This window comes from Nomascus leucogenys, chromosome 15 (assembly GCF_006542625.1).
Source record: "Nomascus leucogenys isolate Asia chromosome 15, Asia_NLE_v1, whole genome shotgun sequence".
NCBI lineage: Eukaryota > Metazoa > Chordata > Mammalia > Primates > Hylobatidae > Nomascus > Nomascus leucogenys.
The window spans coordinates 12,711,347-12,726,003 of record NC_044395.1 but is presented as its reverse complement, the minus strand read 5'-3'; the positions used below and the strand labels follow the sequence as shown (position 1 = coordinate 12,726,003).

The 14,657-nt window shown below is 37.3% G+C and overlaps 1 long non-coding RNA gene across 1 annotated transcript in view; it reads right to left on the bottom strand.

Moving 5' to 3' along the window:
• LOC100581188 overlaps positions 1–14,393 on the bottom strand; it is a 37,189-nt gene extending 22,796 nt beyond the window's left edge. The window contains exon 1 of the long non-coding RNA XR_004033589.1: positions 13,386–14,393. This is a non-coding gene — a long non-coding RNA (uncharacterized LOC100581188). The remainder of the gene's footprint in view (positions 1–13,385) is intronic.
• Between the last annotated feature and the right edge of the window lie 264 nt (positions 14,394–14,657).

Genomic DNA, 14,657 nt, shown 5'->3' with positions numbered 1-14,657 from the left:
ATCTCCAGGGGAGCTTTAGAAAATTCAAATTCCCAGGCCACACTCACACCAATTAAATCAGAATCTGTCCTGGGTATCAGTATTTTCAAAACTCCCCAGGTGGTTACAATGTACAGCCAAGGTTTAAAACTCATGCTTTGGATACAGTGCAGTAAGGAACTGAAATAATCATATTAATGTTATTTATTATTAGTGTGAGAATTGTGTCCATCTTGTTCCTTCCTGCATCCTCAAAACTGAACAAAGTGCCCAGCATATAGTAGGTGCTCAGTAAATAGTTAATATTTTTAGTAAACTTTGGCCAATTACTAAAAGATATAGGGCATATTAAATCAGCTATCTACTTTAATCATTTTTATGCTCATCTCATTCACTTTATAAGAGCTCAATTCTCTTCTTCTTTTGGTCTGTGTAAACATCAAAGGAAAGTGAAATAATAGGTAATACTTTGCTGCAATACAATTCACCTATCCTTAGGATGAAATTTTAAAAAATTATCTATCACATTCTCTAGAGAAGGGGCCCTTTGGAAGCTAAAGACATGTCTCCTACATGACTACACATCTAGGTGAAAATTAATAAAACTAACTGTCTCTATGGGTCCAGATGTGATACTCATTCAGCAGACACTTATGAAGTACTTTTGATGCCAAGCATTGTGGTAGGCTATTGTAGACTTTCCTGACCAGGGTTTTATGCTAGAATTGAACCCTAATGCTCTGAGCATCTTTACACGTAATGATTTATTTTCCTTCCTTTGCATATAAAATTGTATTTTTAATATATCATTCTTGGGAGAATTGAGAAAATATCATTCAAATCATATCTTTGTTCTCTGTGGTTCACATAGCAAACCCCAGTTAAGAAAGGGCTGCAAGTCTAGAGGATAAAATAACAAGCAAAACATAGCATTTATCTTCCAGAGTGTCACTGTCCAATAGAAGTTTCTCAGTGATAGACGTGTTCTCTATCTGTGCTGTTCAACAGAGTGGCCACCAGTTGCATGTGGCTATTGAGAACTTGAGATGTGAACAATGCAACTGAGGAACTAAATTTTTAATTTTACTTAATATTAATTAATTTAAATTGAAATAGCCACATATGATGAGTGGCTATCTTGTTGAATGGTACAGCTCTAGAATCTCATATTCGAATATGGGCACAACACTGGAAGATAAGTGCTAATAAGAGGTAGGCACAGAATGACATGAAAGCGCCTAGGTGGGGAAGCTAGTCTTAGCAGTGGTAGAGGTTGGGGTGAAAACTTTCCAGAGAAAATGACTTCTAGGATGGGATGTGAAGGATGAGAGATGGAGTTTGGAAAGTGTAGTGGAGAAACTACTAGGTAGAAGCTGAAGTGTGTGAGAAAGCCCAGAAGATAGAGGGAACATTAAGAAAAGGCAGGAGGATGGCAGGAGCCTAGAATCACAGAGGGGCTGAAGAGTTGATGAGTCCAGAGAGGACTGTTGGAGCCAGGATCAGGGCATGAAGGGCTTTAGGTGTCACGATATCTCAAGGGCAATGGGAAGCCAGTGAAGAGTTTGAAGCCGTGGAATAATACAATCATATCTGTGGTTTAGAGAGATTTCCTTGGCTGCCCCCTCGTAGTGTGGAGAGGAAAACTGGAGGCATGGTACAGTAGTCCAGGTGAGAAATGAGTGTTGTTCTTTAATGCAGTAGCATAGATGGATAGAAGTAGACACATTTGAATAACAGAAAGAGAAAAAAAATCAAAAGATTACCTGAGTGATTGACCATGGCTGGCGGAAATGGAAGAGACAAGGACCAGACCTTGGTTTCTGAATTGGTAGATGACAGTACCTTTTATTTAAAGGTAACATGGGATCCTTCAGAAGTTGTCTCTACATTTAAATTTTCCTATCACATTAGCTGACTTGTTCCTCGTGGATCTTGAAACTACCTTTGATATACAGTAGTGAAAACAAATAAATTATAAGAGCATGCTTTTTCAAGAAATCAACACAAATTCAGTTGATGCAACATTGCTTTTATTGGGGGTTAGGAACATATGACAAAGTCACATAAAATGTCAACAAAGTCACACTTTGTGCTCGGCTGCTCTTTAAAAAAAAAAAAAAACCCTGTTTATTTATGAACTCACTTAATGAGAACTATGTGAGATGTGGCCAACAATTATCATGCTGAAAACAGGATGGCCAGAGCCATGAGGAGATCTAAGTCTGACAATACTAGCTAGCTAAGTGGAAATTTACCATAGTCAAAGATCAGATACTTCCACACATTTAGATGTTTGTCCATAAGTAGACCCAGCTTAGCTGACTCCTTTGAGAAAGAATTGTGTCTTGAACCTCTGTTATTCAGCTGGCCACATTGTTAATCATTACTATATGCCAGCCACATGCAAAGGGGATGGAAAAGAAGAATGAGATTTGCTCAGTTTTAGCTTTTTATGGCTGAAGTATTTTTGAGTCAGTTACGTGGATACATGAGGATTATAATAGGAAATGACTGAATATTTTTAAAAACATAAGTACTATGGAAACAGTCATGTATAAACATTCGTGCAGAAGCACTTACAAACATACACTGTGCATAAAGTTGGTTGAGAAGATGCTCGTTAGAAACGATTTATGTAGGTGAACTAAGAATTTGAAATAACTTAAAAATACCATTGAAGACATTATACACATAAAACTTTGGACATTATGCATTCTTTTGGGGATGAACCACTGACAACTTCTGAACTTCATTGCTAACTAACTTTTACATTGAGGTGGGAAACCAAAGAAGTGCAGAACAGAAGCAATCTACTAGGCACAAAGCTCCCTGGTTACTACCTAGATAGACTGTTTCCACTCATCAAATTGAAGTGCATACTTAATTTAGGAAGGGCAGACTAGTGCAAGAGCTACTGATAGTGAACTGGAGGGCCTGGTTTCCATCCCTTACTCTGCCACACCCCAAAGTTCGATCTTCTGTAAGTCACTCTAAACCTGTGGCCTTTAGATTTATTGCCTCTATTAAAAAGGGCATTGCAACAAGTGACTTAAACCTCCCCCTTTTTTATTCTCAAGAATTTGGGATTTTATGTAGACAAAAGTGAACAATCTCATCAAAGTCTTGCAAAAAAAAAAAAAAAAGTCTGAAATGCTGATAAACTTCATTCCCCATTTTTCCCCCAATTTCTATCATGAAAATACATTCTATCACTCCAGTGTAATTTTAACCAGAAGACTGAAAAGTTTTAGGTGATTATTAAATTAAATAGCTATTTGTTTGCCATGGAAAAATATCAAGGAATATAAAAAGGGGTAATAATTGTGACATCGACTACCATATTGCAACTTGGCACTTTAGATCATGAGCTTTACCATTGCAATCCTGAATGTGAGCCCCGTATATGGCACTTTGGCAAGTTACTTAAACCTCAGTTTTCTTGCCTGTAAAATGGGAATAATAATACCTTTTTTGCAAGGCTGTTGAAAGGCTTAAGTGAGTTAATATGTAAAATGCTTAACAGAACTCAATAAATACCAATTATTATTAGGTTAATGGAAAAATCATAGCTCTCCATATTGTCACCAATCACTCTTACTTACTTTAAAGGAAGGGAAATATGATAATAATTCTAAGTAACACCTGGGGTGAGAGACAGGAGGTGACTGTGCAAAGGCTTTTCCAGATATGTATAGAGAGCTGCTGAATGTCTGGGTTTACGTCAACAAGATGTGTGTATTCATTTCCTCCTCCAATTACAACCACCTAAAGAACCCCATTTTCTCCTTCCTTTCCATTTATCTAAATCTTTGACATCACTCAAGTTTCATCTCATATTTTCCTCTTTTAGAACTCTCTTCCCTAAGTAAGTCAGTTTTGCCAACTTGATGGCAAACTCCCCTGAACTCATCTTTTGCTTGGTTTTGTTTTTGATCTTACCCTCTACTGACCCTATCTGTTACTTAACTTTGCAAACATTTCCATAACTTTTTCTAACTAGATTCAAACTCTTTAGAAGCAGGGATTTTATCTGATAGAATCTAGCTTTCTTGATTTAAAAAAAATGATCGATTGGTTAGTGTCAAGTGGACCAATGTGGTACTATGATTATTTTACCCTTTGAATAGCCTCTGACTACTTTATTTTAAAAGTACTTTTTATTCTGTAGGTCACTCTTAAGATCCAACCCTATGTGTGGCTAAAAATCATTCTCCTTGTAGGATTAATTTTGTTTCTTAAAATATTAACACATTTGTGCAATGTGGGATTTTGAAACAAGTGCATTAATAAGCATATCCATACTAGGAAGAAAATGAATGTCACATGAATTTAAGTACAAACAGAGGAATACACATGAGGAAGGGAAAGTTCTTGGCTCATGAAAATCTACATGTCATTATTGAGTTTTTCTGTTTCTTGAAAAGATTGTCTCTTGTTCTGAGAGTTCTAGTGGCAGGAAGCTGCACAATTTAGGGGTGTTTCTTAGCAGAGGAGGTGTCTTCAGGTGATCACTTTCTTTGTTTCAACTTCACAGTTGGCTTGAGGGTCCATCAATATAGCAGTCTCTTCAGTCTTTGTCCTTGCACTGGGGAGACATTCCTGAGGAGGGGGACTATAGGAACAGCTGAAAGGAACATCAACACAACTAAAAAAATAACAGAACATGTCACAGAAAGTTATCACATTGACTCTTTAATAATAACAAATAAATGTAATGATACTTTGGGGACCATGCTAAGTCTCACTACAGATGAAATGCTGCATCACTAGAAAAATGCCGTTGTTTTACATTGTTCCCCTTGCTAAAGAATCAGTCAGCAATGGCATTTCCTGAGTGTGTGTGAGACACCACTCTAATGGCTCTGGGAGAAAATGCTGTGTAAGAAAAGCTTCAGGTTTATCCAACAGGGAACTTACTGAAACAGGACACATAGGGAAAGAACAAAAGAACACAAGACATTGAGGACACATTCAAATAAATCCAAGGAGTGAAAACAAAGTAAGATAGCTGTGGGTACATAACCGCTTAAGAATGCAGGGCTGAATGAAGTCACTAGAATTGTTAGGTGTTGTCAATTCCTTGTATTTGTCTTTGTATTCCCAGCGCCTGGCACAGAACATGGTATGGAAAGAAAAAAAGAAAAAAAAAGAAAGAGGGAAAGATGGAAAGATGGAAGGAAGGAAGGAAAGAAGGAAGGAAGGAAAGAAGGAAGGAAGGAAGGAATGGAGGGAGGGAGGGAAGGAAGGAAGAAGGAAAAAGAAGAATGAAAAAGAAAGGAAGGAAGGAAAGAAAGAAAGAGAGAGAGAGAAAGAAAAGAAAGGAAAAGAAAGAAAGAGGAAGGGGGAAAGGAGAACAAAAAAAGAGAAGGATGGAGGGAAGGAGAGAAATAAGGAAGAAGGTTTTCAGTGTAGAAGAGGTGGGAGGACAGATTATGCAGAAAGGAAAAGCATATCCTGGAGCATATTCAATGACTTGGAAGCCAGAGAAAGCAGGCTCACTTAATTCAAGAAGAGATTACACATTCTGAGTGGTTTTAGAAAATGGGGTAGGGCAATTTCCAGGTGGCTTTGAACATGTTAAGATTTAATTTGGGAAGTATGATGTGTTAATGTAACTATTGTAGGCTTCCGAGAGGAATATTAAGATGATTCAAATGAATCAAGTGGAAGGAAAAATGTGAAACTCAAAGGAGTTAATCCAATGGAAAAAAACGACCATACCGCAAGAAATTAAATGAAGGCAGGCCTAAAGAATATAGTCTTAAAATAGAAAGGCAGGTGCTTGTCGGGGTTTCTTCTATGTTAATGTTAATTGAGAGAAATGCGCTTAGAACTCAGATCAAGAATTTGCTTCTCCCACTGTGTAGCTTTTTTCATTCTTCAGCTGTTCTTCTTTTCTGCTACTGCCCCTTCCTGAAAGTGAACTCCAGTCCTTACTGTTTTAGCATCAATGCAAAATATGTTAGTAAATACAGAACGTGGAGGTGGAATCAAATATAACTTTGAAGGACGACTGTTGGAACAAATGAGCTCCGGATCCACTGGTCCTGGAGTTGTTCCTATGCCTCCATACTTTAGAATAGCTTCAAAAATTCTTAAAGCTGTAAAAGAATTTAGAGCCCAACTAATCCAACCCATGCATTTTAAAGATAAGGGTATTTGAGAAGAGTTGTTATTAATGTTTCTCTTTTTTTTTTAATAAAAGTTGTTATGAATAAAATATACTTGTCAGGTAGATGTTTCTTTAACTGAAGACCTTCTCATCAGCCTCTTCATCATGTTTACACAATGAAGGAGATGTCTAATAAGTCAGGCACACCAAAAGGGGTACACTATGACACATCACTGCTTTTTGCCCTAAACACTTTGTATACACTGAGGATGTTGGCTCTCTAGATGGCAGGTATAATATGTTTTTTAATCTGTAAAATAACTAAGTGTTAAATGTTAATAGGTACTTTTCTGATTAAGCATGCAATAACTGATCTTGGATGAGTAATTAAATATACGTCTTAAAGATTTTAGAATTTATTATTTTGTGAACATTGACAGGGATGATGGGGTGCTAAGCTTTTGATACACGTTTGTAAAACTCATTTTTTAATAAATTAAAATGTTATGTATTAAGGAATAGCATTTCGCACAATTTTTTGTGGCTCATTTGGATATCTAATGATGGCAAATCCTTGAATACATGAGCAGGTGAAAAGTAAACCTTGTATTGCTTTGGTATCAGGTAGCTATACATCGTGCAAAATGTTTCTTTTCTAATAGGGACTCCATCATTAAAACAAATTTTGAGAAAGGGATAGTATAAATATGTGAATGACCATATTCTAGGTGTCTGCTATGAGTCAACTGTTCTACAAATCAGCTTTCTTTGGGCTCTATGCCTACTCAATTGCAATGAGTCATATCTTGTATCATCTCAATATAAGCCTCCCTTAGATCCTTTTTGTCTCCCAAACACATAAGCATAAATCGAGACCCTTGTATTGCCTTGCTAGAGGTCCTTCTGTGACCTGATGGTAATGATTCTCTAAATTTGCATCAGGAGCCTCTTCACCTACTGAGCCAACTACCAGGCTGACCAACCAACTCGCTGTTGCTCTGCCTGGGCTATTCCTTAATAGGTAGATCTTCAGGGATCAGTTCCCTGGAAGGAGGCTCTCCAGTGGGACCATCAGTAGACCTTGGACATCATGTCAAGATGTCAAAAGGGAAGTTGATGTTAGTGCATAAATAACCTAAGGCAGAGTTTCAGTATTCAACACGTGCCATGCAAAACAGTGAAAAGCAATAAAAGAAATTGTTGATTATTGCTATTGTTTTGATTACTTTGGTTAAATTAAAATTATTATCTCTGCCTAAGGTCATTTCCCTGGCATTCTATTTTGTTATTTCAACAAAGGAAATGAATTTCTTCTTAAAACAAATGAATAACATTTACTATCCTAATATTCTCAATTACTTCAAGTTGTCTAAAGTCAGGAAAAACACTAAATCGATCAAGAGTAGCAAATATTTTACAAATTAAGCAAGTGTCCACAATGATAACCCTTTTCGAGATAATTAATTTCCAACATCTAGGTCACACATATTTATTCTTGCATAAGAACACAGATCGTAGAGTCCTCGTATTCCTATATTAATTAACAAAGAATTTTTTTAAAATAAGCTTATTTTAAAAAGATTCTACTCAGGAACCATTTCAATGATGAGAAATGCAAAAGGAAAGAAGAAAACTCAAGTAGGCAACATGTAAAGCAACAGACAACTATATGCACATTAGTATAATTACACATTGCAAATTATATCGGATGTATCTAATATCTAATTTTTTGAAAGCTGATTCCACTTGAGACTTCAATAACAGCATCAACATTTTGCAGGTGGCTCCTTCTGTATAGTATCCAAAGGGAATTATTCCTCTAATGTGCTTACAACCCTCAAGTAAAAGCTAAAGCTCTCTCTTAAAGGACCAATGAACAATGAACACTAGGAATATTACCTTGATAAAGGAAGGGGGGAGGGTTTCACCATATATAATATACAGCACGGTTATTTATTCTGTTCCCTCTGTGCCCATGATATTTATTTGCTTCAAGCAATAAGAAACAAACTTAAACAGGAGACTCATTAGAAAATGTGAATGAGGCTACATCTATATTTTGAGGCAGCGATATAAGAAGCTAAGGGTTGATAATTTCTTAGATCAACTGATAATAGAGAAATGTTGAGCAGAATGGCAGGTTATATCTTTGACTGAAAACAGAAAGCCCTACATTAAATTTAGCACTTCTAAAACATAGGATTAATTTGTCCTAAAGAGGACACCAGATCAAAGCTCTGCTTTGAGAAACAGGCTTTTGTCCTCATCTTTCTATATGAGTTAATCAATCATCAAATAACCAAAGTAAATTTGTGATCTTGGAGAACGAAGCATATTATTCAAGGTGATTGGATCCATTTTCTTGATTCCTCCTTCAAGATCTTTCTGCTAATTAGTCAGGGTTACTATTGAATTATTTAATTATCTGCACTTTTGTGCAATAAAATATGTTGTCATATCACATACTTTATCATGCTGTTGCAGTTCACACTTAATGATGCCTCTATAGTTAGCAGTTTCCTTTGTTCTGCTCAGTAAGTGGTTTTAGGAAGAGGGTGGGCCGGGAAGGTGGAGCCCTGGGGTTTGTAAAATAAAATCATACATTCCTGGTCTACATGCCAAACTTTATGCATTTACATGAATTTCTTCTTAGAAATTAAGTGGCAATTCCATTTGTAATAAGCTAAGAGGCACACACAGGTCGGTGACTTGGAATGCAACCGCAACAGTGTTACCATACCTTGAACATCTCTCTAGTGCATTTCCACTGCAGTGCAATGGTAAAACGACGATTTAATTTTTTTTTTTTCCTAATCAGCAAGGAATGTCTTTAACAAGGAAGAAGTAAATTATGATAATTACTCTGAATGGTCGGATCCTTGAGCATTACTAATTAGCATTTATTGCCTGGATTATAGAACAATACATGTGAAACCGAACTGCGATTGCTCTTTTACGTTGAAGACTTGAAAAGGCAATGGAGCAAAAAGCCAGCATCATCAGTAGTGTAGTCAGTAGTTTACATCTCCTTGATAGGACGCAGAACCCCTCACTTTGGAAACACGCAAATATGGTCCTCAGTATTTATGGCCCATTCATTTTTTTTTTTTTTTTTGTCGTTAGTCACATATTTACATAAGATATCATAGTCATGGTAGACTAATGAGAGGAGAAGCATTTTGGTTATGTCATTTAGGGATAATTTTATCAGTTGTGAGAGTTTAACAATAAAGAACATAAAACTTGCTGTTTCATAAAAATATGAAATTTTCCTGGAGAAATTTTGACTTAAATAAAAAAGGAACAAAGAACTAAGTTTGTAGTGAATAAAATTTTACATTCACTTCCCCACTTTCTCATAGAAGATCTACAGTTGGGGATAACCGATAAGAGGCAATTGGTTTCTGGCTTAAGAGCCTTTTTCATTACGAATTTTCGGTAAATTAAAGTCTGAAATTAGAAAAACATTAGACATTAATCAACAGACCAACACCAGTCACGTAAATAAATGGCATTCGTATAATTTGGCAGCTGAAATTCTTAAATAATCTGGCAGGTACAAGGAGAGAAAGAGGAAAAATGAACCGTTCATCATTCTCACTGCGGTCTCACCGTTTCCCCCCACACCCCATTACAGCGAATGAAGAGAAAGAACATCGTAAAATATAAAGCCAGTACTAAATACAGTCACTAGTCTTCCAATACCTTCCATGGATTCCCCACCCTGATCCTTTCTAGTTTGAAAGAATAACTTTGACTAAATCTGTGAGGAGATTAAACAGGCTGGTGATAAAAATTAATTCTGCTGAATGAGCAAATGCATTTGGATTGCAGAGATGCAAATAAGATAATACTTTTCTTTTCCTTTGACATACCAAGAGGATTAGTTTAGAATGTTAAATTTGATTTTATTAGAATATATTAGCAGTGTTTTAATTAATACCAATCAAACATTTTCTTTCCCTGAGGGTTGATGTGTCCCTTGCTTTCTAAATCATCTGTCTTTTTTTCATCAAAGAGCCCCTCTACCCAATTACCAAAGCCTTTGTTACATTCTTTATAATTTTACTGTATTCAATGGAAAATTATGAGCTCTTTACCTAAAGGTGTCTTGCCTATAATATTAGTTCCCAGGTGCTAGATTTAAAATGAATACTGTTCATTAGTACACATTTTTTTTTAAGGTAGAATTAGAGACTTGAAAAGAATTATCTTCTATATTTTTCTTTTGGGGAAAAATGTTGCAAAAGGAGTTTTGGCTGGTTCATATTATTTGGCTTTATTCTCACTAGAGCTTCCTAGAGCTGTTAAATTTTCAACTGCCTTGGTTTTGAGCTGGCATTTCTTTGGAAACAGGCAAAAAAGGAATTTTTAAAAAGGAGGTGGGGAGAGAATCTAGTTAAAAATACGGTGAGCCAGTGTGCCCTGTGAACTGAATTGTAACTGTGTGTTCCAAGGAGGTGCTGCATTGCATTTCACTCATTATCCTCTCCTTTTCTCTCAAGCTTCCTGTCCTTCTGTGTCCGAAAGCTCCAGTTCACTTCTTTCTCTTTTCTTCCCGCAACGCACCCCCACCCCAGTTCCCCGCCTTGTTTTTTTTTTTTTTTTTCTTATCTGCCAAGCTGGATTTGCACTTTTAAAGATCAGTATCAATAATGCCCTGCTTGTTTCGGTTGCACTCTCCCTTTAAAAGACAGCCCCCTCTAATTGATGCGTCTGGGCTAGTCTAGACTGGTAGTGATTGAACCAACCACCAATTATGTTATTCATTTCACTGAACTTCACTGATGGGCTCGGTGAGGAAGAAGGGGTGTTGAGAAACCTGCCCTTGACTGAAGCAGTTGCCTGCTGAAATATAAAATCTTGTATCGTTATGTACTTTTAAATGCCTGAGTGATCAATTGTATGATAGCAACCTCGGAACATGAGCAATCCACTTGAAAACATGTAAAAACCTGAGAGTGCCTTGAAATACAAACTAAAACACTTGTATTAAATGACTACCCTGTTATCATTGAAAATCACGGAAGAATTTTATCTGGCATGTTTTTATTGATCCACGTATACATTTTCATAGAGTAAACTGCAGATATATTTTAACTTCAAAAAGCACCAACTGTTTTACAAATGTTTGATATGAATAATGTGGTAATATAGATCCGTAAGTTAAATAGATGCCTTGCTATAATTTCCAAATACCTATGCATACACATCAGCTAAGATAGGGCAAGTCATTAAACCATTGAATATAAACTAACGATGACTCAACAATCAAATAACTTTTTTTTTGAAGCACATTTGGACTATCAAAGACTGGAAAGTAATATTCGAATATTACTACACGAGAGGTTTCAACAAAAGACATAGTGCAGTCGTTGCATAGTTCATATTCTCAATTCAATTTTCTGATACAAAATGGTTTCTTGATTGCAATTTGGCATTAATGACTAAAATTGCAATAAACACTTAAAAACAAAACAACAACAGGCAAAGAACAGTTTCCCTAACCTTCAACTGCATGTATAAAACAAGGCTACAACCAATATAAAGTCTTTAGAAGAAGAAAGCATTTGGATTGGGGTTGATTTAGGTGTTTTTCAAACATAGAAGAGAAATATTGGCCCAATAATACGAAAATTGTTTAAATGAAATTTTATACTAGAGTTTTTCACAACAAAGGAAAGGTAAGTTACCGTTTCTCTTCCCCAACTACGTGACAGATCTAAATCACTGAAATTATTCAGTTATAAAAAGTTACGGCTCAAGCAAACTACAAACTAGGTAATGCTAGCCATTACCTTAAGAAAGGATAATTTTAAATGTACAGTTTGGGTGTTATAAAACCTTTTTGGATTGAATTTAAGCACTGATAAAATTTTTCTTAGTTTTAAAATGAAAAACCGTATTTGTTACTCTCAAAGAATACGATAATTGTGTTTGCTGTTGCTGTTGCTTTCATTTTACATATTTAGAAGATTTATTTCCAATCTTTATCACCTGTGTATCCATAAAGTATAACATTTTGTAAAAGATACCAAGCAAGGAGGTGGTATCCCTTCTTTTATTTTTAAAAAATCTTGCAAAGTCAAACTTAATTTTTATCAATACCATAACTTCCATCCTTTGTGTGGAATTGCAAGAATAGAATTTTAACCAATTAATATTTTACTCCAAACTATCAGTTTGCCTTTATCTGCGTCTGTATGTTCACTGTCTAGCCATCCATGATACACATGTGTGGACACTGAATATATAATATATTCACATGCCCATTTTAATTGGGCACAATTTGAAGATTAACTGTGGAGTTTGAAAGTTGGAGGCATGGGGCATGCTGGGACTTCAGCTGAGATGTTCTGAGGTCAAGCACCAGGTACTGAGCTGTTCTTGTTACGCTCGTATACTACTGCGTGTTGCTCTCAAGGAATAGACCAGGCAGATGAGTTCCACAAGCCTCAGGCGTCAATAACATACATACATATACACAGCAGCCAACACGCTATTAAAGCAGAATATATACCTACTTTAACAGAAATCCAGGAGCTGCCACTCTCTGGTCACCTGATCCCATCTAACAATGAAAACCTCAGAGGTATACTCAATCACTTCAGACAAACTTTCTTTTCTTTTGGTTTTGCTTTAAAGAATAAAATTCCACCAAATTTCCAGGATGCAAAAGCACGACTCGCAGCTCCCAAGAGCCTAACCCGTGGATTTAAACGGTAAACATCACAAGTTAGGGTCTCAGGGACTGAGAGGAGCGCAACAACGTTTTCCTTCTTGAGACAAAACAAAGCAAAACAAGAATGACAGGCAATTTCTGCTCGAGGTTCATAACTAAGATGCAACAAACAGGTGGTATGGTATTTCTTCTCTAAGCTCCTTTCCTTCACAAAATTGAGATTCCATTTAAGCCTAATACATACATACACACATACGCAGTATCTGGGGGCACATACAAAATCACGCACATACACATACAATCACGAGTATATCAGAGAAAACTCTTTCAAGATTTGGGCAAAATAGTTGACTAAAATGGAAAATAATATGAATAGACTCAGAAATGCCCAAGTTTTTAAAACCATAGTCTACAATAAGGATTTAGTGTCTTCTCAAAGCTTTAATTTACGACCAGCACAAATGACTGAAGAGAAAATAGGAGGCATCTCTTTCCCCCAGGGCAAGTATGCCGCATGCAAAAATCACAGAAATCGGGTTTTCAAAGGAGAAGACCAAGAAGTAGGATTCGGAGGCTATAGAAGCGTAAATACGAATAGCGTTCTGAACTCACCCATTCGAAGCGGAGCGGGGCCCGCACAGCCTCCTGTGGCACCATCCCGAGCAAGGGGGGGAAATGAGAGCTCTCAGTGCGCTAGGCTGGGCGAGGTGTTTCAATAGAGGACGGAGAACGGGGGCGGGGAGGGGAGGCGGGGGCAGGAAGCGATACACCAAATCTCGAGACTGTAACTCTGTAGCTTATGCTTTGACGAGAGAAAAAAGGGCAGTTGGGTGGGAGTGGAGGGAGGGGCTGGAACTGATCAAATTTGGAAAATATTCACTTAAAAATTAAAAAAAAAAAAGGGGGGGGCAGTATGAAACCTCCCCAGAGCTGCTTTTTGAAAAATTTCTTCCTTATTTCTTTAGCGTGCACTTTGCCAGTCCTGCAAACGGAGCCTTCGTCTGCATCAGCTGCTTGGCTGAAGTCAAGGCCAAATCACCAAGAGCGAGCACCAGGCTGTCATTTGGTAGACGCGAAGTGGGAAGGGCTGGGTGCGGGCTGGGGCGAGACATTCCCCCCGCATCTCCCGCTGCGGATTCTTTGAAGCCTTTGGCCAATATTTCAGAGGAATCCGAAGCATAATTCCCCTCCATCTTCGCAGACAGACCCTGGTTCTGTACCTGATAGATTGTTGCTTTCCTCATCAGACTGGAAGTGGGGCTTTCCTGTGCCGCCTCCAAAAATGAAAGGAAAAGGAGGGGAGGCAGATGGGAAGATGACCCTTTTTCAAACGTTTCTTCTCCTTTTCCTTTCTGTTTTTCATTTCATTTCTTTCTTCTTCTTGTTCTTCTTTTATTCCAGGCCTGAGCAAGGTAGATGGCTAGCTAGTCAGAGAGAATGACAAAGCAGCCACAGCCAGGAAGACACTGGAGAGGCCTCAATGCGCTTAGTAAAAATGCTCAATATTTTTTAGATATTTCCATATGCAACTAAAAACAGTTAGAGCTCTAGACTGGCCCCCTCCCCTCCTTTAAAAATGGAACCATGCTAGCAACACAGCTAAATTATGTCTCTTTTCCCTCTGTACAGTGTCTGTTTAGCATCCCCCCCACCCCCACCTTCAAGACAACTTTTTTCTCACCTCTGTAGGTTCTCCTCAGGCACAATCCTCCGTTGAGCTCAGAGGCTCTCCTTTTTCTCTCCCTTCCCTTTTCCTTTTCCTCTCAGAAAAGCTAGTCTGTCATCATCACACCTAGCTTCTCTCTCGCTCGCTCAACCGCTCTCCTTTTCTCTTTTACTATTAAAATATAATAATAATAATGGCCCTTTCGACATAGCAGCATG